Below are 26,359 nucleotides of genomic sequence, written 5' to 3'. Positions count from 1 at the left end.
TGACATACATTTCAAAAATTTTCTCCTAGAAGAAATAAAAGCTAGAATAAACAAATGGGACCTAATGAAACTTACAAGCTTCTGCACAGCAAAGGAAACCAGAAATTAAACAAGAAGAAAACCTACGGAATGGGAGAAAATTTTTGCAAGTGAAACCGACAAAGGCTTCATCTCCAGAATATATAAGCAGCTCATATGACTCAATAAGAAAAAAAAACCAACCCAATCCAAAAATGGGCAGAAGACCTAAACAAGCAATTCTCCAAGGAAGACATACAAATGATCAAAAAGCACATGAAAAAATGCTCAATATCACTAATTATCAGAGAAATGCAAATCAAAACTACAATGAGGTATCACCTCACACCAGTCAGAATGGCCGTCATTCAAAAATCCACAAATGACAAATGCTGGAGAGGCTGTGGAGAAAGGGGAACCCTCCTACACTGCTGGTGGGAATGCAGTTTGGTGCAGCCACTATGGAAAACAGTATGGAGATTCCTCAAAAGACTAGGAATAGACTTACCATATGACCCAGGAATCCCACTCCTGGGCTTGTATCCAGAAGGAAATCTACTTCAGGATGACACCTGCACCCCAATGTTCATAGCAGCACTATTTACAATAGCCAAAACATGGAAACAGCCTAAATGTCCATCAACAGGTGACTGGATAAAGAAGATGTGGTATATTTATACAATGGAATACTACTCAGCCATAAAAACTGACAACATAATGCCATTTGCAGCAACATGGATGCTCCTGGAGAATGTCATTCTAAGTGAAGTAAGCCAGAAAGAGAAAGAAAAATACCATATGAGATCGCTCATATGTGGAATCTAAAAAACAAAAACAAAAACAAACAAACAGAAACAAAGCGTAAATAAAGGACAGAAATAGACTCACAGACAGAGAATACAGACTTGTGGTTACCAGGGGTGGAGGGTGGGAAGGGATAGACTGGGATTTCAAAATGTAGAATAGACTACACTGTATAGCACAGGGAAATATACACAAAATGTTATGATAACTCACAGAGAAAAAAATGTGACAATGAGTGTGTATATGTCCATGAATAACTGAAAAATTGTGCTGAACACTGGAATTTGACACAACATTGTAAAATGATTATAAATCAATAAAAAATGTTAAGAAAAAAAAAAAAAAAAGAACTTCTGCTGGGGCTCAGTGATGGTCCACTTCAGAGGCTCCTTTGTTTCCAAACTTTCCCATCCTCCCGTAAACGTTGATACGGGACCTTCTCTGTGCCAAGGGTTAATGCACATAATACCAAAGCTCTGAAGATGGACCTTGAATCTGAGGTTAGGACTGACAGGGACTCTAAATGTGGCCTAAGTGGTGCCCTTTTCAGATGTGGAATCTGAGGTGGGAGGCGGCAAAGCGGCCTGCCCAGAGGCACACCAGGAGAGGCAGAGCCGGGGCTGGATGTGGGCCTCCTGACTCCTGCTTTTGGTTTTTGTGCATCCTTGTGCTTTTTTGGCAGGGTGCTGTGGGAAGCTGAAGAGTAGCAGAGCTGGAAATTCTGATCTGTAACTGACAGGGACAGCCAGTGGTCCCCACCAGGGAGCCCTTCCTTGCATGCCAAGCCTCAGAGGACATTGGCAGCTGGGCTCTGCTATTTAATAACCTTCTGGAGGCTGATCCAGTGGCCTGGCAGTATCACTCACCCAGGCTGAGGTTTATTTGGAGCCTTAGGTTTTGCATTTCCTAAAGAGGCAGGAATGGACCCCAGAGAGAACTATTGGAGGAGTGACTGTCACACAGGCACCTGCCTTTTAATTACAAGACCTAAGTGGAAATGGCAAGTAGATACCACCTCATGGACCAAATCTAATCTAGTGACAATCACTGCCTGGACCACTGTGTTGAATCCAGTCTTGGTAGAAGGAATTTGGGGATCTACTGGTGATATCTGTCATGGGTCCAGGGACAGGCTGGAAGCGGGTCTGTCAGGTGTGTGTCACCTTGGATGTAGAGGATAAACAAGCCTTGGATTTTAACAGTATTACCTGCCCTCATAGGATTATTGTGATGATTAAATAAGAATATATGGACATTGTTCATTAAATGGTAATCGTTCTGCTCAGCATTGGTAAAGGTTTTTAAGAAGAGAGTTCAAATTCAAATAGTTGAGTACCTTCTCTAAGCCTGGTGCTGACTTGGCCCTGGGGAAAGATTGTACAGATATATTAGGTCACTCTTATGGAGATGTTCTAGATGCAAGGAATAGACAATAGCTAGTAAAGAGACAAGTAAGCTAACCTCAGGGAGTGGTGAGAGTGTTAAGCCACCACCACAACAAAATCAGACTGAGTTAGAGAAGGACTGCAGGGCAGGTTAAGCCGATGTGAGAAGGTGACATGTGGTCAGAGGCCTGACTGTGAGAAGGAGCCAGTACAGTCGTCCCTCAGTGTCTACAGGGGGTTGATTCCAGACCCCACCGTGGATACCGAAATTTAAAGATGCTCAAGTCTTTTATACAAAATGATGTAGTATTTACATATAACCTACCCACATTCTCCAGTGTACTTTAAATCATCTCTAGATTACTATAATACGTAAAACAATGGAAATGCTGTGTAAATAGTTTCCAGTGTGGCAAATTCAAGATACGGTTTTTGAAACTTTCTGAAATTTTAATTTTTTTGAACATTTTTGATCCATGGATACTGAAGGCCGACTGTAATGACAAAATTGGGGGAAAACAGTCCAGGGAGATGGAAGAAGAGGTCCAAAGGGCTTTGGGGAGGAACAGCTTAAAAGTATGGTAAGTGTTCAGAGAGCAAAATCAGGGATATTATACCTTACTTACTAAATACTTCTAAAATTAAAAAAAATTTTTAATTTATTTTATTTTACTATTAGTTTTTTTATGGAGGTACTGGGGATTGAACCCAGGACCTCATGCATGCTAAGTATGTGCTCTACCACTAAGCTATATGCCCCCCTCAATTTTTTATTTTGAAAAATTTTCAAACATTAAAAAAGGTAGGGACCTATGTAATGAACAACTATATATCCATCACTCAGATTTCAACGCTTGACTCTTTCTTCATCTCTTTATTTGTCTGAAATAGGTTAAAGCAAATCCCAGATGTCATGATATTTTACCCCCTGAATACTTCGTGTGCATCCTTAAAAAAAAAAATCAGGATTTCCTTATATGCTAATGTAATTTCTCACATTTATCACAGTGCCCTTTTCATAATGATAATAATTCCTTCATCTAACTTAGGACTTAGTCCATATTCATATTTATCTGCTTGCTTCAGAACTGTCTGATATGAGTTGGTTAGTTTGAATCGAATTCCAAAGGTCCACACGTTGTAAATTGTTGTTAACCCAAATGTGTTTTCATGATGAGCACAAAGAGAAAGGTATTTGACATCAGACCTGCACTAGTGGGATGGTTTTCGCATGCCTTTCTGGCCCGGTATGTAGTTTAAATTGTTAGGAGCCCCAGAGGACCGTGAACTACTGTAGATGTTGTTGGATTGTCTCCCAAACCGACATCTGAAACCCCTGCCCCATCCTTTGTTCTTGCTGACGGAGCTATAGCTCTGCTCAGGAGTCAGAAACCATGTGCAGTATGAGTCCAGGCTTTCCCTCCTGGCCCAGCAGTGAGTCCTGACTGTCCTGCCAGCTGTGGCTCTTGTCCCCCTGACAGTGACTGACTGAGGGATGGGCCTGTGACCCAGTTCAGGCCACTGAGGGAAGCCTGCTGGGTGGGGTTTCTGGGAAGGTTTTCCTCTCTTAAAGGAATGACCCAAGTTTGGGGTCACCTTTTCAGACTTTTGGATGTCACAAGGGGGTGTCTGGAGCTGTTGCAGCCACCATCTCATGACTGCAGGAAAAAGAACCCACCATCCTGCTGCAGACCTCGGGGTAAAAAGGAAATAGCTTGGGTCCTTGATGACAGTGTTGAGTCACAGAACTAACCACGCCTGAAACCACCCTCCCGAGGATGACGCTTTATGCGATGATAATGCCCCGTACTGTTTAAGTCACTCTGTGAGCTTTTTGCTGTTGTTTTACACCCAGGAGCATCCCAGTGATACCTACATCCAGTTCACAGGCTTCTTTCTAGAAAAAGAAAAATCATCCCTAATAGCTTTTAATTTTCTTTGCAGCAGAAAAGGGGAATTGACCTCCATACTCTATGCTTGTTCTCCTGCTTAAACCTCTCTGTCTTTGTTTTTTCAAGTTGGTTGGTTAATATTTCTCCTTTTCCTTTGGACTCCTGACACAGTGCTCTCTGTGATTTGTCCAGAAACATTTATGAAGATTTGAATTCTGTGGAATGGGAAGCATGTTCCTTCTCTCCTTGCAAAACTTAACCCAAGGTAAAACCTCTCTAAATAGCGCAAAGTAAAACTTCAAGGGAAGATTTTAGTGCACATAGCTACAAGAAAGATAAAAACTGTGTTAGAGACTGGTTAAGCTTGCATGTGCCGCTTGCTAATGGAGTGAGGTGTCCTCAGGAGAGGGAAGGCAGCAAGCAGGGCTTGCCCAGGGGAAATAAAGGTAGAACTTGGCCACCCCCTCATGTGGACACATGGTGTTCGTGGAATAAGTACTTGGTGACAGTAAGGCGAGTGAATGGGAAAAGGACTCAACTCAATCTACCAAAAGTGACCCCTTGGGTTTCTAGGTTGTACTCTGCTTTGGAGAAAAGACTGCTGTAATGAGGCATATCCGTTCAAGTGACCTATTGTCATCAGTCTCTACACCCACGGGGAGGATAGATGGCCCATGGCCTTTCAACTTGGGTATCGTCCAGGGACAATTTCTCACCATCCGCTAGACTGCTGCAGCCACTGAGTGCATTTCTAGGACCCTGTCTTCTGACATGGCTTGTCCAGGATATGTTTCATTGTTAGCCCATGTCTAACATTCTTAAGAAAGAAAATCTCCTTCCTCAGATGAAAACATCAGTGTCTTCCAAAGCTAGAACGAATTCCTGTTTGGATCACCTTTGCACATTCACAGGGGAGATTGACATTGAATCAGGTCCAGCTCTGTGGATAGAGATCTCAGGGAATGAGCTATGTGTTAAGGATAAAAATAAAATTAGGTAACATGTATTAAAAGATTACTATGTTCCAGATGCTGGGCTAAATTCTTTATACGTATTAACATGCTGTAATATACCTGTTGTCTAAGAAGAAGTGGTGTCTCATTTTCCAGATGATGAAACTGAGAGGTTAAATAACTGTCATTAAGGTGATGAGTGATGGTGAGGGGGTTCAAACCCAGGTCTGGCTAACTACAGAGCCCACCATGTTAATGACTTCCCAAAGATGGCAGCATGGCAACTACCTGGTGTGTATTGGTCATTTGCTTCTTGCCCGCAGCCCATCCTTGCCTTTGAGCTGTCTTGAATTTGTTTTCCCTGCCTTGCCTCCTAGACACTGGCCAGCCCAGGCATCAGCTGGTCCTGATTGGGTCTGCTCCTCTGTGACAAGGATGGAAGAAAGCTAAAATGAGCCTCGCTGAGGACTCTGTGACCTCCATTTAGTGGCAGTGGAGGGACCACCTGAAGTCAGTGGGATTGTGGCAGCTTGGACCAAGGCTTCCTGTCTGCCAGGGTCAGGCAATGGAACTTCACTGCACTGTGCTCGCCTGTCGCCTGCTCCTGGAGTTCGGGGTGGTCTCTACTCCAGTGCTGATCCTGTTACTCTGCGGGGTGACAAGATGTTCCCAGCTGCAGGAGCCTTTGCTGTTCCTCTTCCTAAGGCAGGTGCTGGTCTCGGGCTCTGGAATGTTGGGTGGAAGAGAGGTGCCTTTGGTGTATAGCTGACTCAGGCTAATAACTGGGGCGGTCCTTTGAAAGTCATGCCAGCTTCTTTCTTTACCATGAGATGATACTTCTTGTTATTCCTTCATCAAGATGCCTTGTTTCTCTAAGCAGTGGGTTTTATGGATGACTTGGAAAGACCTGAGAGTGGCATGTTGGATCCTTATCACATTCTGGGTCACCTCCCGACTTAGAACACCGAGTTCTGACTCCTCAGCTGGCACTAGATAGAAAACAATCCCCTGGGCTTTTGGACTCTGTATTTACTTTGTGACTCACAATCTAGTAAAACCGCCTTCTTTTGGACTGCCCAGAAATCTAAGTTGGATTTTGATGACTGCTTCATTGTGTACTTAGAGGCTGAGACTCGGAGTCAGGTCCTGGCTCTGCCAGCAGCTGGCTGAGTGACCATCACCAGCCCCCTGACCCCTCAGAGCCCATGTTTCCTTCTTGGGAAAGTGTTGGGGTGTGACTTCTCAGGGTGGTCTCTGGTTGTCTTTAAAATCAGAGATTTTCTTTTTTTTTTAAATGGAAATGCTGGGGACTGAACCCAGGACCTCATGCACACTAAGCACACGCTCTACCGCTGAGCTGTACCCTCGCCCCAAAATCAGTGATTCTTAATCTTGCTGATGAATAATTCCCCTTACTATTCCCGGCTGCCTTTGCTCTCCTAGTCAGTGCCTACTCATCAAGCCATCTGTGGGCCGCGTGCTGTCGTGGGAGGTAGGAACGCAGTGTAGGGGAGAGGACACACGTCCCAGCTCCCTTGCCCACAGGAAGATTGCAGTTTCCAGGGTGGACAGGCCTGTGAGCAACGCACTGGTGACTGGAATGGTGGTCTGAACAGAGGGAGCTGAACAGAGGGCAAGGATCACCTGAGCTAGGCCTCCTCAGGCCAACGCAGAGCAGAGACAAGCCTCACATGTTTAACCTGCACAGGACAGGGCGAGTTTTTATTAAACATCCAAAAACCTACTCTGAAGCACCAAGGATCCTTCTGTGCATTTCTGATTGGAGTTTCTCTGGGGTCGCCTGCTAGGGGTGGAGATGCAAACAGCCTTTTATGCCTCTCCTGCGGTGAATTCCTCCTGCATCAGAATTCTGGAGTTAATGCTGATCGGGCCCGAGTGTTCTGCCCAGCTCTTTCTCTCCCATGTGCCTTCCTGAGCTTCCCCCAAGGAGGTCATCCATGTGTGGAGAGTGGACACTGTGTCATAATCTGCTCACATGTCCTCAGCCCCACTGCTGCCTTAGGCACACCTAGGTCCTCAGTCTGCCCGAGACGTAGTCCAGTAGGACAGGCCCAGCCCAGCTTTATTCTTGGAGATTTTTTGTCTGTGGTTGTTACTGTTATAGTTTTATCACATTTTGTCACATTCTAGTACACACTATATTTTCTTAAAAAAAACTATATATCTGTATCTATATGTCTGATGTATATCTGTATCTATGTATCTGATATACATCTGTATCTATGTATGTATATTCTGAAGCTCACAGATGGTCTGTAAAGCTGGGTTTCGGTGGCACCAGTGGAAACAGTCACTTGGTGGTGCTGTTTTCACCACCCCCCCTGGTATGTTTGTAGTTGATGATGAAATATTTGTGGCAAACACATGTTTGCCCTTGGTCACTGACTTAAGCCTGTGGGTTTTGGGGGAGCAAATGAGCAGAATGTAGGAGTTAATCCAAAGAGTATCCTTGCTTCCCAAAAAGGATAAAAGGGAGCAGTTTTCAACTTTTCAAATACCCATGTGACAAGCGATGGACAGAGTCTGGGGTTGACCGCAGGACACAGCCTCGTGTCGGATGCCCTCACTGAGAGTTGATTGCATGCCCTGCCCCAGGGAGCACCCTTCAGAGTCTGGAACAGTGTTTCCATCCTCCTGGGCCGGTAAAGCAGAATGACAACAACATTTTTAGCCTTGTTCTAACAAATGTGGCCAATTGGTCCCAAAGTTGGTTCTGGTGACATCAAGTGTTAGGACAAAGTAAGGCATTTCTTTTCTTCCCTTTAAATTTTCATTGCAAATGTTTAACTAGCAGCTTGACATTGGGTGGTTAGAAATTGCTGTGTAAGCTGGCCTGGGACCAATTATCTTATGCCACTGCGGGTCCCTTCTCTGGAAAGGGACTGACCAGCCCTGGCATTTTAGGATTCTGTCTATGTGTCAGAAACACTGAGATCCCATCATGAAAGATGATCTAAACCATGAAGGATAGCTGCTCCTGCCATTTCTAATATGAAAAGGGAAATTGAATTCGAGGACTCCTGGGCACTTCAGAACTGAACTCACGGTGAGGAAAAGGCGCAGGGCCTTGGCCGGCCTGGGTGCACCTCCGCCTCCCTGCTGCGGCTGCCGCGGCTGTGGGAGACCTGTGACTGGGGCAGAGGAGCCGAGATGGGGGAGGAGGGCGCTGAATGGGGAGAAGGGGGAGAACAGGAACCCAGAACTCGTCCCTGGCATCAGCCTAATTGTTTCCACTCCTCTGCATGAGTATCTGGGGCTGTATTCCCCAGAGCTTTCTGGCCGCCCCCAAAAGTGTTTATTTCACAGTTTCCCAGGGATGGGCTTTTGAACCTCAGGGAGCCCAGTCCCAGACCCCTCAGAGCCTGGGTCAGGAAGGCCCTGGGCACAGGTGATTTCAGATACTCATTTCTCTCCATCAGCAGAAATCAGTCAGCCTGAACTGGGTGTGTTTACTCAGTGAAATCCAGGAACCTCAGGCCAGTGGTTTTAATCAGGACACTCGCTCTGTGGTAATTGGGGCTCCTCAACCAAGGATCTGGTCCCACTTAGGTTTCCAAATGCCAGGCGAGCCTGTTTCCACAGATAGAGTGTCTGCCTCTCACGTGGCCTCAAGCAGATGCAGACTGTGTCCAGAAGACAGACTCGCCCAAGTGCAGGCCTCCTTTTAATGTGGAATTTCGAAGTCTTCTGGCAGGGAATTTTCCGGCCTTCTTTTTTGAAAGGAGGGTAAGATAATACGTGGCCGCCTTTCTGGAGAAGTCGTTCGGAGAGATGGGCTGGAACTTGGCAAAAGGAAAGTTGGGACCATTACAGGGCTGATGATGCCTTGTCAGCTCCGCTTCGCCCTTGGCTTCTCGGCATCAGCCCCTGGAGGCAGAGCCGGCCTCACGGGCATGCCACCTGTGGGGTCTCATGGGGATCTTAGCTCAACGGCCTGTTGTCACTGTCTTGAAATTCTTAACAATTTTTGAATGATGGGCCCTCCATTTTCATTTTGCCCTGGGCCCCATAAGTCACGTAGCCAGTCTCACCAAGAGGATTCAGGCACCAGGGATGGATATCTGGGGTGAAGGCTGGGCTCCGCCACTACCAGCTAGGAGTCCGGGGGCCGCGGAGACACTGCCGGCTTAGCCTCAGCGTCCTCCATTCCAGTGAGAACCATCCAGTGGAGCACAGTGTGCCACACATTACAGGCCCTTGAAGACTCACACATCTGGATGGCTTTGTCTAGTCACTCCTTTCTTCATGCAACAAATACTATTGAACACATATGCTATGGACTGAATTGGGAGCCTCCCCCCGCCCCCACCTCGTATGTCGAAGCCCTAACCCTCAGTGTGACTGTGTCTGGAGATACTGGTCTTTAGAAGGTTGGTAAGGTTAAATGAGGCCATAAAGGTGGGGCCCTAATCTGATAGGATTGGTGGCCTTATAAGAGGAAGAGAGAGAGAGAGAGAATATGAGAGACACACAGAGAGGAAGAGAGAGAATGAGAGACAGACAGCGAGAATGAGGCAGAGAATGAGATCTGCCTTGTGAGGACACGGCAAGAAGGCAGTCACCTGTGAGCCAGGAAGAGAGCACTCACTAGAGACCAAACCCTGCTGAGCCTTGCTCTTGGACTTCCCAGCCTCCAGAACTGAGAGGAAATAAATTTCTGCTGTTTAAGCCACTCGGTCTGTGGTATTTTGTTATGGTAGCCCCTAGTGACTGCCAACACACTCTGTGCCAGGCCCTGGACCAGACTGGAGCATAGACACTTCATTAAAAAAAATACATGGGGGGTGGCTGGTATTGCCCAGTGGTGCAGCATGTGCTCATTGTGCACGAGGTCCTGGGTTCAGAAAAAGAAGCAAAACAGGGGGGAAACAAAAAAAGAAAATACATGGTCCCTGACTTCACTGAGGTTGAAGTATAACCTCAGATCCACTCATCACTCCCTGAGCAGATTGCAGAAGTCTCTCTTCTGTCTCAGTTTATCCAAGAAGAACAGCTTCAAAGTCTGGTGGGATCAGCTGGTCCATGAGACCTCAGGGCATGTGGAATACTTGTCCATCCAGTCTTCCCTGGCCCTCTAGGGTGCCCTTGCTAAGTTTGGGATGCTAGATATCAAAGAATTTAACAAAGCCACATGCATGAGAATATCCCAGGCAGTATTTTCCATCATCACTCTCACTGGCATCAGCCCCTGCCTTTTGCTGTTGTAAATTTGGGGACCTCAAGCCCTCTCTGTTTCTGAGCGTGTTTAGTCAGTCACTGCCGCGCTGGCCGTGCCCCCAGCTTGGAGGAGAACTCAGCTTTGTCTTCCGTAGGCGGTGCTGGGGTAAGTCCCTCTCCGAGGCCAGTGGGGGTTGAGGTTTTTACATAGTGAATCTATGAATTCTTGCTCCTCATCCTGGGGCAGTCATAGTAGTAACAATAGCCAACAGCACTTGATGAGTGTTAAATGTGCACAGGCGCTCTTCTGAGGGCTTTGCACATATTAACTCATCATGCTATAGATGTGCAAAGTCCCACTGTTAACCCTGTTTCACGGAGGAAGGAATGGAGGCAGGTGAGTCCTGACAGTGGCATCTCTCCCACTTAACATGGGACGGCTGATACCACTGCCCAGGTCTGTGAGTGTGGTACCAACCTCTGCTGTCTCTCTGGGGGTTTGGGATGACTTCTCCAGACACTCACTGGTCAGATGCTCCTGGTTACAATGACTAGCTTGTTTACAAGGGAAGGCAGGGCCTTGACTTAATCAGGAAGCGCTGGCCCCACTGGGGCAGGGGATGGGGCTTCTCCGGTGAGTGAGTGTGACACAGGCTGCCGCTCAGGTGCTGGCTCTTTTACTTTGGAGCTAGGTGGCCGGCAAGGAGCTACCAGACACTTGAAAGAATGTGGTTAGACCACATCCTCCCCAGGAGACAGCTGGGGTGCACAGGAGCCAACCAATAGGGTGATCTGTCTGCGAGCCAGCCCTCTAGAGTGCCTGCGAGGAGGTCTGATCACCCTCTCACTCCCCTCCCACTGCCGGCCAGCTTGCTCTCCAGATGCCGACCTCACTCCGCAGAAAGCTCCAGAATCTCTCTAGCAAGAAAATGCACAGGGGCTCCCGTACACATTACCCCACGGATAGCGAGCTCTTGTTAACCCTTTCAGCCCCTGGAGCATTCCAAATCAAGGATACAGATTTGATTTTAAAGTGTGTATCTCACTAAGAAAATGTTGTTGTTGTTTTAAAGAACGTGGGTTTTAGAATCACTTACACTTGTGTTTGAGGCCCAGCTCTGACACTTGCTAGTTCTGCAACCTAACACAAGTTACTCTCTGTGGCTGTTTCCTCCTATAAAATGAGAAGAATAGAAGCCGTGACACAGGACTGCTCAGGGGACTGAATGTCATGCACAAAACACACTTACATAGCTCACGGCATATGGTAACTGCTCAAAACATGTTAGTTGCTACTGCTATTAAGCATAGTCTGAGACAAAGGAATATTTTGGGGGAGGCTTATTTTTCATAGATCAGTTGAAAGAACTCTGAGGACTGCAAACCAGTTGGGTATAGGGAACATTTTGGAGTGGTCTCTTTGGTCTAGAAATTGTAAGGTACCAAACACTCTATTGGAAACCAAAGCCAGAGACTAGGTTCCGATGCAGCAAATACCTGTCCAGCCCTGTGCAGTGTCTGCCGTTCATTTCCTGTCTTCCCCATGGCAGCCCCCTCCAGGTGGTTACCACCCCCGGTCGGAGTTGAGAAAGCCTGCCTCATTTTGGAGATTTGAACCAGAAGCTTCTGACCGCAAGGCCACTGTTTCTCACCTCAGAGACCCTCTGGAAATGGGCGGAGAACATGGGTTCTCCTGGGATTCCAGTGTTAAGTTAAACAGGGGACTGTTTGGGGCCCATCTGGATGTGCTCCGTCTGTTTGAAGATGCGTTTCCAGGCAGAACCAGCTTGTGAGTCACTTTCTCTGCGTGAACGGCCAGCGGACCCGTCTCCGCAGAGGGTGGTAGTAGACTGTTCCCTCCTTCCCGCTTCCTCCCAAACCAGCAGTAGTGGACTCACCCTGAGGCAGAACGCTAGCAACCAGGGCTGTGTCTCAGTAATGGCCTCCCATTGAAAATGGATACCTTATTTAAAAACAAAAAAAATTTTTTTTTAAATACTCAGCCCGAGAGAGCAACCTTAGCCACTATCCCTGGAAGAAATGTTCTCTTTCTCAATTAAAATGTCAGTGCCAGCTCCCAAATTTCTGCTTAGTTGAGGGTCTTGGCTTTAATCTGGTTTCAGGGAGAGGCTGAGAAATTGGCATAAAGCTTCATGTGCATTGGGGACGTAAGGTTTTCTTTTACAGTAAATTGATTTGGGTTGGTTTGGATCAAGGGGGAACCATGAGGGCCGAGGAGGTCTTGTCCGAGCCACTCTGGTACTTGCAGGATTCAGCGTCACCTTCGGTATTTCTAGACCATCCGGCGGCAGATAAATTTAGAAGCACTTGCAGCATGCCTCTCTGGGTTTGGAAGTGCTGTGTTCCTGTCCAGACTCACCTCGATGGTCGCAGCTCTCAGCAGCCCGAGGCAGCCCTTCCGGGGCCTGACAGAACAGGGTGTGCGTGAGGCCTGCCAGGAGCCACTTGGGATGAAGTGCAGGGTCCCCGAGCACGCTGGCAGGCAGAGAGTTAAGAAGCAGGACTTCTCACAAGACACAGAAAGTCAGAAACAGAGGGCAGTGGGAGGGGTGTGTGCAGCCCTTGGGAATGGAGAAATGACCTTTCCATGTGGCTTCCCTCAAGACTGTGTCATCCTGAGTCAGACTGGTATCCTCCTTCAGGACCTGGGCTGAAAAGAGGGCCCATGAGGAATTGCCTCCCTTCCATAACTATTACACCTCTGAGCACGTTTGTTCTAAGAGCTATCTTTGAGTGTTGTGTGTGGGGAGCTGTGCTAGGGACTGCGGATGTGGAAGGGCTGGATGACAGTCAGCAGGGTTAATGGTGGGGACGTGCATTTAACAGCATAACCACAGTACGGCCCTCTCCCTGGAGGAGAGCCACATGCCATCTGAAACACGGGAGCCTGACCCAGCAGGTTCAGGCAAGGGTCCTGGGGCCAGACTCTGAGCAGGAGGACTTGACTAGGCAGAGTGCTGGTGCTTGAGGGGAAGGGTGTGCAGGGAAAGGGAACAGCATGTGTGAGGGCCCTGAGGCACAAAGAAGTCAGGACTTACCGACTGGAGTGGCTGAAGCTGAGTGCAGGATTCAATCTTCTAGGGAGATAGGCACCACTGAAGATTGTGGTATTTACCCCGAGGGAGAGATTGACGTGCGCAGAGAACTGCCTTGAAGGAAAGGCTTGCTCTGGCTGGAGGGTGTACTTGGAGGGGATGGGGGTGTGAGAAAGAGACTGTGTGTGGAGACTATGGGGTGTTCCAGGTGAGGTGAGCAAGCTGGGACTAAGGTGGCATAGGAGGTGTGAGGTAGAGAGGTAGGTGGTTTGAAGAACACCACAGTGACAGATTTAGGATTGGATGCTGGAAGTGTTGAGAGGGGAAGGACTGGTCAGTCAGGACTTGGGTTTCTGGCATTCACATAAGGGTAGCTGTGGAAACTTTAATGGGTTGGTGGGGGTGCACACAGGGAGAGAACAAGGGTTGGGACATGCCAAGAATGGAGTATCTATGAGATGTCTAAATAAAGTTGTAAATAACAAGTTGGATAACCGATCTGAGGATAAGGACTTGAAAATCATCAGCCGTGTTTAAAGGTACTGCTTCACAGTCCTTCCTGGCTCTCAGCCCTTTCTAGACCTTCTTTCATTTCATTGACAAGCATGAGACACACACCGTGCTTATCCCTCTTTTAGGGAGGAGAGTAGAGACACAGTGGGGTGGAGGGAGGGGCTTCTCAAACCACGCAGTTAATTCGTCTCAGGATCAAGCTCACACTCTTCCATGGTCAGGGGCAATCCAGGTTCTGTGAGATCTGAAGTTTATCCAGTTAAGAAAAAGAATCCAAAATCACAAGTGAAGATTTATTTGGAATGAGAAAAATTGTACAACACATTTTCAAAAGCACACATGTCACAAAATCCAGAAAAATCATTTCATTAACTGCCTGGCACACCTTGACAGTACTTTTCCCCACATTTTTTGGTTTCAGTAACCTTTTCATGTGACAAGGATTCTATACTATTTTCTATGGGAATAATTTAGCCTTTTCTTTAGAAGAGATCATCAAAAATTTGTGTTTTTCTTTTATCACTTTATTTTGGCTTTGTAACTCATTGTCGGTGGTGTCCAGGATTTTATAGGATTATTGTCAAATTTGGGGACATGGTGATCACATTTCTTTCATTTAAGGAGCGGTGAGATGTGGAAGAATTTTCCGCAGCCGAGCTTGGCTCCCTGTGTTCTGGGCTTCATTCCTTCTCCACTCCCCACGTGCTTCTGGTGTGAGCACTGTAGCAGACATTTGTGTCTTGATATGACCTGTCCCCTCATGTCAGGACACGTTTGACTTCTAGGTGTCATGGGTGCACTGGGATGGTTAGTGATATATTAGCTGTATGTGGAAGTGCCTGCTTACTAACCACTAAAACCAACTGACTGTACCCCCAATTCAACTTCCCTTCAACCAACTCCAGAAATGCCCCCCTAACACCTGGGGACGTGTAAAGGAGGATCATTTGGAGTGGGAAGAGATAGGAGTTCCTACTGATGTGATTAATCTTTGGTCAAATTTTATGAAAACACATATCCATCTGAACACATTGCTGGACGCCCAGGGGTTCTGGAAGGGACCTCTATAAGTGGCCTGAAGTTTAAGCTTCCTTCGCTTTGCAGTAAATCTCTCTGAAGCTTGAAATCTCAAGCCATCAGACCATAGGGGCGCGGGTCGTCCAGGATAGCTGCACATTCGGGCCCTGTAAGTGCCCACGCTTTGTCATTACACGAAAACTTCTTAAGTATTTTAAAGCCTTTCACACAGTCCTGTTTTCTTAAACACAGTGAGCTGAGCAGACGCGAACGTGTTCCTGATGACTCAGGTAGTCACATGAGTGCTTGTCCAGCACTGTGCTTGTCCTGAGGGAGTGATTCACCCAGGGACCCCAAGATGTGACCGGGAGTTGATCCCAATGCTGAATGAGCCCACACTCAATCTTGTTTTACATTTTTACACCTGCTTCTCTTTTTGTACATTTTTTGGCCCTTCTAAAGCTGTTAGCTGTCATTTCTTGCTGCTTTAAACATTCTATGATCTGCAAAACAAAACCTGGACAGCCTCCTTTCAGCTAATAGACTCTTCTGAGTATCTGTTCTGTGTCTGGTGGTGATGAGTTGGGAACTGCCCGTATACTGATGATGGTGGTTAGTAATGATGGGCATTCATGGAGGGCTCGCTCTACGTCAGTGCTCGAATCTCATCATGTGTGTCCTCCCTATAGTCCTCATGGTCGTCTGTGAGGTAGGGGTGTTGTTATCCCCATCCTGCAGGAGAGGAGGCTGAGGCACAGAGAAGTAGAGTGACTCGTTCAAGATCACAGAGCAAAAGATGCATGGCTGGGATTCAAGTCCTGGGCAGTCTGACTCCCAGAGCCACAATCTTAATGACCCTGCTGCTCAGTATATAGTCTCTTGTTACACCACACCCTCCAAGAAAGTGTTTTAGGCTGTGTTTTAAGAATAAGGAAGTCAAAGCTCAGAGAAGTAAAGTAACTTGCCCAAAGACACTGACTCCAAAACACTGACCTTTTTTGTGCCACTATGTTGTAACTCTTAGAGAGTCGTCCACTCTGGGGCCAGACTCGTAACCATCGATAATGTAAGAATCAGACCCAGATGGCATGATCAGTGTCTGCAAAGAGAGGATGAAAGGAAAGCCTCTCAAAGTGTGTCTGCGTCTGAAGAGCTTTCCTGTGAGAGCCGTGAGTGAAGTTCATGGCGTTTCTGTTGATGGCTCAGACGTTTCTCCTTCATTTCCTGATTGTAGCTGAGTGCTGGAAGGTGGAGATGGCTGGAGAGTTGGGTTCTGGGTCCAGGGAGTGTTGAGGTATCCCAGTTTTAGGATGTAGTGGTAATGCAGGTTATGCCCACAAGATCAGGGGAGACCTGAGGATAAACACGTGATTCGGTTGAGAGAATACGGTTGGTCATTTCTTGGTCCTGATCTCAGGGGTATTTTAGAGAAGTGACCTTGTTGTTCTGGACATGTGCTGTTTGTGACCAGTGACAGTTACTTTTTGAAGCACTGCAAGCATTGGATGCTGTCGAACAATTCTGGTGGCACCAGGAGGGAGCCTGGGTGATTTGGGGCATCATCATATAAGGGTTCTTAGGGTACCAAGTTCCAAGTGATTCATTCAGGGAGGCCCCACACCGAATGGCCCCCTAGAGTCTTGCTTGAAGTTTTGTTCTGCCTTTTCCATTTTTTTTTTTTTAAAGTCCCCTGTCACGCTGTTAGCTTGTTAGCTGCCATTTCTTACTGTGACTAAGCAAGTGTTGACCGAAAAAAAATATGCACAACTAGAAGTTGAGAATTATGCTTTATTCGGCAGACATTCTGAGGACTTCAACCCCGGGAGACAGCCTCTCAGGTAGTTTTAAGAGGTAAGGGAGGAGCCAGGACATATAGGAATTCACGTAGTTGGAGCATCAAAAGGTTACTGTTAATTAAACAAAATCAGATATCTCAGGTTAAAGAATTTAGTGCTCTTCTAAGTATGGGAAGATACAGGAGTCTTGGTTCATTGAAATCATCCCTTTGATATGCACTAGCTATCTAGGGCCACTGTCCTGTTCTTTCCCATTCCAAGTCGCCTCAGGATGCACCCTTGGGGGTGGCTGTGATGGCTGAGGGCTTGATGGCAGGCACCCTGTTTCCATCCTGAGTTCCCTGAGGGCTCACTGTCTAGACAGCTGCAAGGGGATGTTGGCTGCAACATCCTTTGTTTACCGATATGACAGAAAACATTTTCATTCATATAAGCAAGTTTTGATTCAGTCATTAAAGCACTTTTGAGCACCTCCTATGTGTTGAACTCATCCGAACTCTCAAATAGCAGAATTTTCTAAATATTATAAATAATACTTGTTTGTAAAAAGGAAAAGATGACAACTCAAGAAAATGAGTCACCTTCCAGTCTTTCTTTTCTTAAAGCAGAAAGACTTTCACTGCATGGCAAAAGGCAGGAACACAAGCAGATAATGGAATGCCTCCTCCCAGATGTGTAGTGGGATCCGGGTTCTTGGAGCTTCTCTCTCCGGCCAGGTCTACGGTGTCGTATAATGAGAAATTTGGTTTAGATTCATGGTGCTGAGACCTTGCAAATACTTAATCAACATCTGAAAGTTACTTTCTTCACGGCACTGTACTTAGTGTGCTCTGGTCCATTTTAGAATTATTTTTCTGTTGAACAATTTAATTGAATCCAGGTTGTATCATTTTATTTAAATGAAGTTTTACTGACTCTTAGAAGTAAATATAATTAAATAATTATATTCAAAGTACATATATTTACATTATAATATATTAATATATTATTAATTATAATTGTATCAGAAGTAAGAAAATAATGTAAAAATAAATATTAGATAATATTTTTGTGTCAATATTCACATTCTTGAGAATGACAGTGTTATATAGAAGAACGTCTCTCATCTTAGGCGATGCTTGCTAAATTATCAGTTGAGGAGGCTTTGTGTCTGCAACTTCCAAATGGTTCAGCAAAAAAGAGAGAAAATAAATATGGCAGCATGTTAATAACTGGGTGAATCTAGGTGATGAGTACATGGGCTTTCATGGTACTGTCCTTTCCATTTCTCTGTAAGTGTGAACATTTTCAGAATGAAAAGTTGGAAGGGGAAAAAAGTAAAGTCCTAGTCCTTTTGTCCTGTACTTTAACCGTCTCTGAAGGCGGAAATCATCATGAATGAAATCTATTGAGATGTCGGGTCTTTATCATAAACCTCCTATTCCCTTCCTCCACTCTTTTCCTGCCAAGCTTCAAAGCCACCAGTAGAATATTCACTTATACGATGTGCAAGATTATTTTCAGCCAGAAGACAAAAAAAATTCAACTGCCTGGTTGACTCAATTTTTTTGGTTTGCTGGGAAAGAGGTGCATGCAGTGTTACTGCCCCCCTGGTGATGCCTCAAACTGCAAGGTTTTCTTTTTGGGAGAGAAAGCGGCCGGCTGTGTGCGGGGGAGGACGTGTGCAGTAGTGAGCAGCCTGTCCTGCAAGGGCTTCCCCACTCACACGCCCCAGGAAAACACCACCAAGGATTCACCCATGGGCCCCCAGACGTCTCTCGGGTGTGTTGCTGAGTTTAGTGTGGAGACCCAGCTTAACATTTTGATTTTCAGCTGGCAGATGCAAGGACCTCTTTTTAAAAAAAATTGTTATTAATTTTTTAATTTTATTGTTATTTTAATGGAGATACTGAGGAATTGAACCCAGGACCTCGTGCTTGCTAAGCTTGTGCTCTGTCACTGAGCTCTACCCACCCCTCTCAAAGACCTCTTCTAGATCAAGGGCACCTATGTGGAGGCTTCACTTAGAGTCCACATTTTCGGGAGCCTGAGATGTGTGCTCTGATGTGGATGGTCTGCACTTATGTGCCGTCCCAGGTGCTGCTCCGAGGAGTCCTAACCTTACTCAGGAATGAGGCTGTTATGTCAGCGCACACAGCAGAAACCACATATGGCCAACACTTCTGCTGAAAACCTCTTGAATGGCCTGCAGAGCATATCGTGAGAGGCACCCGGGGACCAAGGCCAGCAGGGAGCAAGGTTCGTGACTCTGTCCCACGTTTACTCTGGGTCCACGCCACTTGAGGGGAACGGCAGTGCAGATGCCAGTCGGCAGGCCACGTGGTCGGCGAAGAGCCCTCTGCAGTTGGATTGCCTGGGTTCAAATCCTGGCCTCAGCACTTCCTAGCTATGTGTCCACGGACAAGTTTCTTGACCTCTGTGTCTATTTTCTCATCCATGAAATGGGAATCATACCTACTTAACGAAGATTAAATGAATTCATTTATAGGAAGTGCTTGCAATAGTGCTGGCATATAAATTAGTTTTACATGTTTACTAACAGTGATTTTTCTTTTCTTCACGTGTTAATGTTTGCTTTCATGTGTGTTAAATGCATTTCCTCCACTGCAGAGGGTAGAGTGTGAGCTAGTGTTGGCAGTTTAAACAGAAGACATTTGATCTCTTCCTCTTCTAGTCAAGAAGCTTCCACACTGTGCCACTCACGTATTCCTTTCGATTGATCCAGATCGCCTTAGATGTGGGGGAGCCGTTTCTGATCCTCTTATCCTGGTGTGAAGTAACACGTGCTTGACTAGTTAGTAAAAATGGAAGATGGAGTTAGAAAGGACGCCTTTGTAAGCTGTCAGTGGCTGATGGTTGGCTGACCTGTGGCTGCTGCTCCGAGGAAGTTCTCAGCGCAGGGAGTGACCTTTGCACCTCTTCCTGGCTCTCCCTCTTGACCAATGGAGTGAGTCGACCACTGTCATCTTCCTAAGTACTGCAAACCCAATAGGACTGTGGGGAGAGGGAGATGCTAACTGTGTGGTCTCTCTGTTTGGTTCCCTCCTGAGAAAGTGTCCTGAGGCCTCTGCCTTAAATCAAAGGACAGGAATGTTGGGAATGAAACCCATCAGGAATAAATCCACCAGAGGCAGGAAATTGAATCGGAGGTGTCTTATCAGGTGCTGATCTTAACCCTCAGAGAGAAGCACAAGTTGCAGATCTACAGGTAAGGTTCCGTTGACAACTGGAGGCTTGACAGTTCCAGACCCCTGGGTAGCTCAGAACCCCCTGGTGAATCTGTAATGCCTTCTGGGCAATGAACCAAACTGCCAGGAGTGTCCCAGCTCTCCTTATGACTGTGACTTCTGGTGCCAGGATTCAAGCGGTCTCATTTCTGAGGGCTGCAGGCTCCTTAGCATTAGCTGGTCACAGGGAGTACCTTGCTTTGTTTGCTGCTCCAAGGTTTTATCAAGGACACGAACACTGGCACAAGTTGGTGATGAAACTAGCAGGCAGCCTAGTGGTTGATTTCAGGCCGTGGTAACCTTTATGACTGAAGCTTGAGCCCCTCTGTGACCCAGCAGGCCTTCTCATACTGGGGACTTACACGCAAAATTCCTGCTGTCAAGTTTCCCCAGTAGAATGTCCCTTGACAGGCTTGAATCTATCTGGTCATGGATTTCAGACTGGAATATAAAAGTTTAATTGAGTAGAGAAGCCAGGGTGAGATTAAAGTCCTATCACCATCCGAGCACGGTTAAGTTAATCATAGCACGTGGCTATGGGGAGATTTATCCAGCCATCAAAGACACATTTTCAAAGGAAAGGTGATGGCAGAGGAAAATGCTCACAAACTATCCAGTCACGGTGGGCAGGAGAGACAGGGAACTGCTGGTGCCAGGGCCCAGTTCCAGAGACACCGTCATACATGTCATGTGTGTGTGAAAATCGACTGTAGGTTACTGGTGATTATCTCAGGGCAGTGGAAACACACATGATTTTAGTTTTCTTCCCTATACTTCTAATATTTGCCAAACTTTACGCCCTGAGCATAAAAATATGTTGCAGTGTCTCCTAATGTGAAGTGTTCTGCAGTGAGGAGAGGCTGAAGAGCCCTGAATCCTCAGGGGTGGATCTTTCTTTGGACTGTACGCGGGGGCGGGGCTGAAACAGTGCAGAGCTCACAGGCCTCGCCCTCTTCTCTTCCTTTCAGCTCTGAGGCTGGGCTTTCCTGCTCTGTTGGTAGATGTGATTGTACCAGTTTGCTTAAGCTTGTTGTTTATGCTAGCTTTTTTTTTTTTTTAATTGAGGTGTAGTTGATGCACAATATTATATAAGTCACAAGTGTACAACATAATGACTTAGTTTTTAAAGGTTATACTCCATTCAGAGTTATTATAAAATATTGGCTATATTCCCTGTGTTGTACAATATATCCTTGTAGCTTATTTTATGCTAGCTTTTTGATGGGCAGGAGAAGTACACATTCATTGATTTAGATTTTTTAAAATACTTGATGAACTCAAGATGATCATTGGAAGACTCAGTTCAGATCCAGAGACCCTTACATATAATCCTATTATATGAAAAACTCTGAAAACGGTTTTTGTCTTCAACTTATTTACTGGCATGATGGGGTGGGTGGGTGGGTGTCCTTTGAACAGCAGTAACCACAGGCAAGGAGGTGTGTTCAGGAGCATGTGGGCAGCTTCCTCTTCTCTGATGTCCTGTTTGCCCACGAGTGACCCAGGTGAACCAGGACACGGTCAGAGGGCTTCAACTCTGTGAGTCACTTTTCTGTAACACTGAAGGCTGGAAGGCTATAGAAATACCCTGCAGTTGGCCAGAAAGACCTGTGACCACAGAGATGTAGACAAAGCTGCTCCACCTTCTCTTCTTCCCTCATGCCCTCTCATTACTGGCAAAGATTGGAGACAATCATATCTACCCACTGGGATAGAATGGATTCTCCCCTCCTCCATTCCCAATAAATGGAGTAGATAGATGTTTAAGTAAAGTTAACCGAACTGGAAAAGAGTTTATGATTCACATTCATTTCATGATAAAGAAACAAGAAATACAGAGCAAAGAGAGGAAAACAAAAGGGTAGAAACACTCACAGTTCTTAACCAGGTTGTTGCAACTTACAGCCTCTTCTTGTTGGGTACCCAGAGTTTGAGCTCATCCCCTACCCCCAATTCTCTTGTTCTGAAAGAAAGGATGAAAAAAGCTATGCGGAGATGTATGAGCTCTGATTTTGCCCAATTACATTTGGCAAGCCCAAGACAAAAATTAATGGGACCAGATTATTCTTCTGCACGAGACGTCGTATTGCCCAGCCTAACGATTTTAGCTCTTACCATGCCATAGATCGTCAAACAAATTAATAGCATGCTAATGGTGCCTTTCAGGCTTCTCGTTTATATTAATGAGTTCCACTCCATCCGATAACCAGTGATTTATAGCACTGGAACTTGGAGCCAGGCCATAAAGATTGTCTTTTGTCACTCTTTTTTGGGGTGGGGCAGCCAGCCTAACAAGCTAAATGGTAGGGTTTTGTAATTGAATTCTAAAATGTGAAACGCCTGGTGCGAGAACATTTCATTCTGATCATGGCTCTGGAAATTGAAAGGCCTTCAATGTGTCTCCCACTACCCAAAGCTGAATGCAGTCTGATTTGGGTTTCCGCGACTTGTGAAACAAGAGTGTGACATGATTCTTAATGTAGAGGTATTCATGCTGAGCTAGCATGGCTGTTAGATGCAGTGGGCTGTATAATAGCTCCTCTAAAAGAAAACAATGTATTTTTAACAGCCATACAAGAAACCCTTTCCTTAACCTTAGCAGTGCTTGCATCCCTTACCTTCATCCCTCCCCCCTCATGAATAAGAGGCAGAGAGCTCCGACTGGGTGCCAGGCTCATTTAATCTATTTTATTCTGGTCTCATTTAATCTTCTCAATGGTTCTAAGATGTAGGTAGTAATACTACTCTCATTTGACAAAGACCAAACTGGCATACAGAGAGGTTAAGTAGCTCATCACGGTTCTTAGAGCTGCTAAGTGGTGGAGCCAGGGTGCCAATCTCGGCCACATTCTGCTGCCCCACCCAGATGGTTCCAATGTAAGAGCAACGCAGAGTGGGGGCCCCAGATGGGCAAACTCAAAATGCCCTTGGCATGGGGACCCAAAATGTACTTGCTGTCAGTTTGAGCCTGGGGAAAAGTGCCCTTTGCAAATGGGAAGGCCCATCCCCCAAAGGCTCAGGCAGGGTTCATTTGCTGGCAGCCGAAAATGCCCCATCAGGAGTGATGGGCGGGCAGGTCCCTGGTGGAGCAAGATCTACAGAGCTGAGCCTCCTCGGGCTTCACAGACAACTGCCTTAGTTGTTTTCCACGAGGGCTGTACTGTCACGACTTTGCAAGCACACAGTCTTCCTAAACCAGGGAACCCAATACCCTTGGAGATCTTGGCTTAAACATCATAGGAACATCTTGCTTAAATGATTCTTTTTTCACATCAATTTGGATTCATTTTCTCTGGTCTGTGGCCACCGTGTGTAGCTGTGTCCTAGAAACGATCTGAAGCAATAGTCTGGAAATTTAATTGACATGCCATTTCTGCCTCCCAGTCCAAACCCCTGCCCAATCCATTCTCTTCATCCGACTTTGATTTTGATTCTTTTACAATCACCAGCCATTCCAGAAAAACATCTGCTAAAAAGATCCATCCCCTGTAGTGGGAATTAAGTACATATTTTAACTTCAGACAATTTTACTTAACTTTTTCTATGTTGCATGGAGCAGAGGATTAATGCAGACGTCCCTGAGAAGCTCCTATGAAACCTTAAGCTGCATCTTCAATCACTCCAACTGTTCAAGGGCCAGAATTTAAAAGAGAGTGAGGAGGCCTCAAGAATGAAATTAGAACAGGGATCTTTATTAACTTAAACATTTATGCAGGCCCAGTTGTATGTAGGAAACACTAAACTCTTTTGCTTTGGCATACCCAAGCTGAACGCTGGTTTTTAATGGGAAGACCAGAAAGTAAATTGGCTTTTTAAAGTAATTAATTTAAAAGAAGAGGGGAGAAATGAGATTTTCCCCCCAAGTTTTTTTTTTCTTCTGTAAACTTCGTTTGTTTATTGTTTTTATTTTGTGAGGGAGTTAATTAAGTTTATTTATTTACTTATTTTAAGTACCCAGAACCTTGTGCATGCTAAGCATGCATTCTACCACTGAGCTATACCACTCCCCGCCGCCCCCACCATAATCTCCCCCTTGCATTTTAAAGGTAGAAATTAAGACCTGAGTTTTATGCCAAAGTTACACCATGAGTGATTGAGTCTGGTTGGTAATGTTGCAGCAAAGTGTGGGCATGTATTTTGTGATGTATGTTGGAGTGGTGGGTAACCTGAGAGTCCTGGGTTCTGGTTCCATTTCTTACACACCATGTATGATCTTGGTTAAGTCACTGAGCCTCTCTGAGTCTGAGTGAGATGATAAAAATAGGACAAATTTTCTGTTTACACTCAGCTTGAAATTCTCTAGTGTGGTTATACTTTCATATTCAGATATTCTACCCTGCAGCACATTAGAAAATGTTAACCAGAACTTGGCTGGCATTCTTTACATTAACTACTTAAAATGTAAGTAGTTGAAAAGGCTGGAGAGAGTAAGCATAAGACACAAAGGCCTCCGAGAGGCAGGGACCTTTAAGGAAAAGCAGATTCATTCTGAAATTCAGAGTATCTCCTGTGTGCCAGGTATGAGGCTCGCAAGGAGGGATATTAAGTGAATTACACATTCATTTTGTGTATGAATATACACAAATGGCCAAAGCTAAATCTGTCTTCTTTAAAGTGAAATACTTTTAAAAGGTGGAGGGGATCTTTTTGTTTTGTTTGTTTGTTTGTTTTTTGTCATGGTAAGCCATATACATATAGCTAAATTATATAAATGAATAAAAGCCTAACTTACTGGCAGTCTTCTTCAAACTCATTATGGATGGTGGTAAATTTTTCTGGATCTTTGAGCAAGTCATCCAGAAATCTATGCTTTTTTTTTTTTTTTTTTTAACCATTTCGTCACCATCTTGCTGTAATTGAAATCTGCCTGGATCTGGAGGACATTACTGTCCCTGCAGCCTTCTCAAGCAGTGGCTGTTTATTTCTCCCACATCCTGTGCACACAGGGCCTGGATACAGGTCAGGACTCTCCCTTGCTCCTTATTGTCATTTCCAGAACATTTACCCCTGTTTTCTCCTGAAAAAGAAAAAAAAAAACCCAGTTTCTTTGAAGCATACAGCATTTCAGATTATGCCGCCTGCTATCCCTGCTTATTTCAGTCCTCTGCATGTCCCCAGATCCCTACCCCCACCCCTTTCCTAGGCGATTTTGGCCCCGGCTTCCACGGTGATTCCTGCCTCATTCTGTGCAGCATCAGCATCCACAGAGAACACTGGTCTTTGGTGCCTTTACCTCCTCATTTCTGATGGTCTTGTCCTTTATCTGACTTCAGCTACCTGCTCCCAGGGTCATATCCTGAGCCCTGTTATGACCAATGACCGCATCATCTCTGAAATCACCTTTTTAAACTTCCTTCTCTCTGACCACCACCAACTAACTACTCAAGTGGTTCCTCCATTCCAGACAGCCCTCCAACCCATTGACCGGGAACACTCTCCATCCTTCTCTTCCTTCCCTTCCTGCCCACCTCAGGCTTCATGGCCCGTCACGGTAATCACTGCCCTGCTTTGCACTTTGTCTTACACTCTCTGGAAATTCTAACCTTGGTTAAACCCAGCTCTGCCCTCTCCATGCTGGCATCCAAGCGGCTCAACGTGGCAGAGAAGAACAAGCACATGACCATGCTGCTGGGAATCGCGTTGCACGTATAGCCGCATACCTCTCACCTGAGCCTTCTGCCGTGCTTGGCAAGCCCACTGCATTCCATAGTCAGTTCACTCTCATTTTCCCACACCTCCTCTTCTCTCTGAACCTTAAACACCTTCACATTTAACTGCTCACGTTGTCTTATACAGCACTGACAAGACAGATGCGATCAGAAGGGAATCTCCATACATTTCCTTTGCCAAATTGAATATTCTTCCTGCATCTGAATCCACATACCTGCCACCCTCCAGTGGCTGACCAGTCTCTCCCCTGTCTGTGGTCAGCCCACCACTTGGACCTCCACATCCCACCACCTCTCAGCTCCCTCAAGGCCCTGCTCCCTTAGTTCTCCCATCTCTGCTGGATCATTCTCATTAGCAGACAAATGCACCATCTTAATTTCTTTTTTTTCTTTCACAGACGCCGTGCTCACTGTCCCCTCCCATTCCTGTGTCCCAGTTTACAGTGAAACCTCCAGAAAGCGTTGTCTATAGTCAGTGTGAGCGTTTTCTCACTTCTTGTTCTCTCTGTAGGACCATCAGCAATTGAGATTTCACCTGCACCCCTCTGTGGAAGTTGCCCTTGTTAGGGTATCAGCAGCTTCCATCTTGTCAGATATTCATCTCTTCCCCAGGTCCTCATCATACTGGCCCTCTCAGAAACATCATTCTTGTCTTTTGACTTTTATTTTGAGGCAACCTTCACATGTAGGTGCAAGAACAGAACACAAAATCTCCCTGTGTCCTACATCCAGGTCCCAGCTATTAATTAACATTTTACCAGTGTCTGCCGTACCCCCCCTCCATCCGTCTCTCATGGTGTGTGCGCGTGCACGCACAGATTTCTCTCCCCACCTTCTGAGGGTGTCTCAGC

At 45.9% G+C, this 26,359-nt stretch overlaps 1 protein-coding gene and 2 long non-coding RNA genes across 3 annotated transcripts in view; 2 read left to right on the top strand and 1 right to left on the bottom strand.

The window, feature by feature from the left end:
* ABTB2 (ankyrin repeat and BTB domain containing 2) overlaps positions 1-26,359 on the top strand; it is a 173,353-nt gene that overhangs the window by 28,947 nt on the left and 118,047 nt on the right. The window lies entirely within an intron of this gene.
* LOC116666340 lies at positions 1,054-11,790 on the top strand. Its single transcript, XR_004323146.1, has 2 exons — positions 1,054-4,364; positions 5,209-11,790. It is a non-coding gene; the product is annotated as an uncharacterized LOC116666340 (long non-coding RNA).
* LOC116666341 lies at positions 6,394-20,922 on the bottom strand. Its single transcript, XR_004323147.1, has 3 exons — positions 20,405-20,922; positions 7,049-7,053; positions 6,394-6,404 (listed from the first exon to the last, which is right to left on the bottom strand). It is a non-coding gene; the product is annotated as an uncharacterized LOC116666341 (long non-coding RNA).

This window comes from Camelus ferus, chromosome 10, assembly GCF_009834535.1.
Source record: "Camelus ferus isolate YT-003-E chromosome 10, BCGSAC_Cfer_1.0, whole genome shotgun sequence".
NCBI lineage: Eukaryota > Metazoa > Chordata > Mammalia > Artiodactyla > Camelidae > Camelus > Camelus ferus.
The sequence above is the reverse complement of the archived record's forward strand: the minus strand, read 5'-3'. Positions and strand labels throughout refer to the sequence as shown.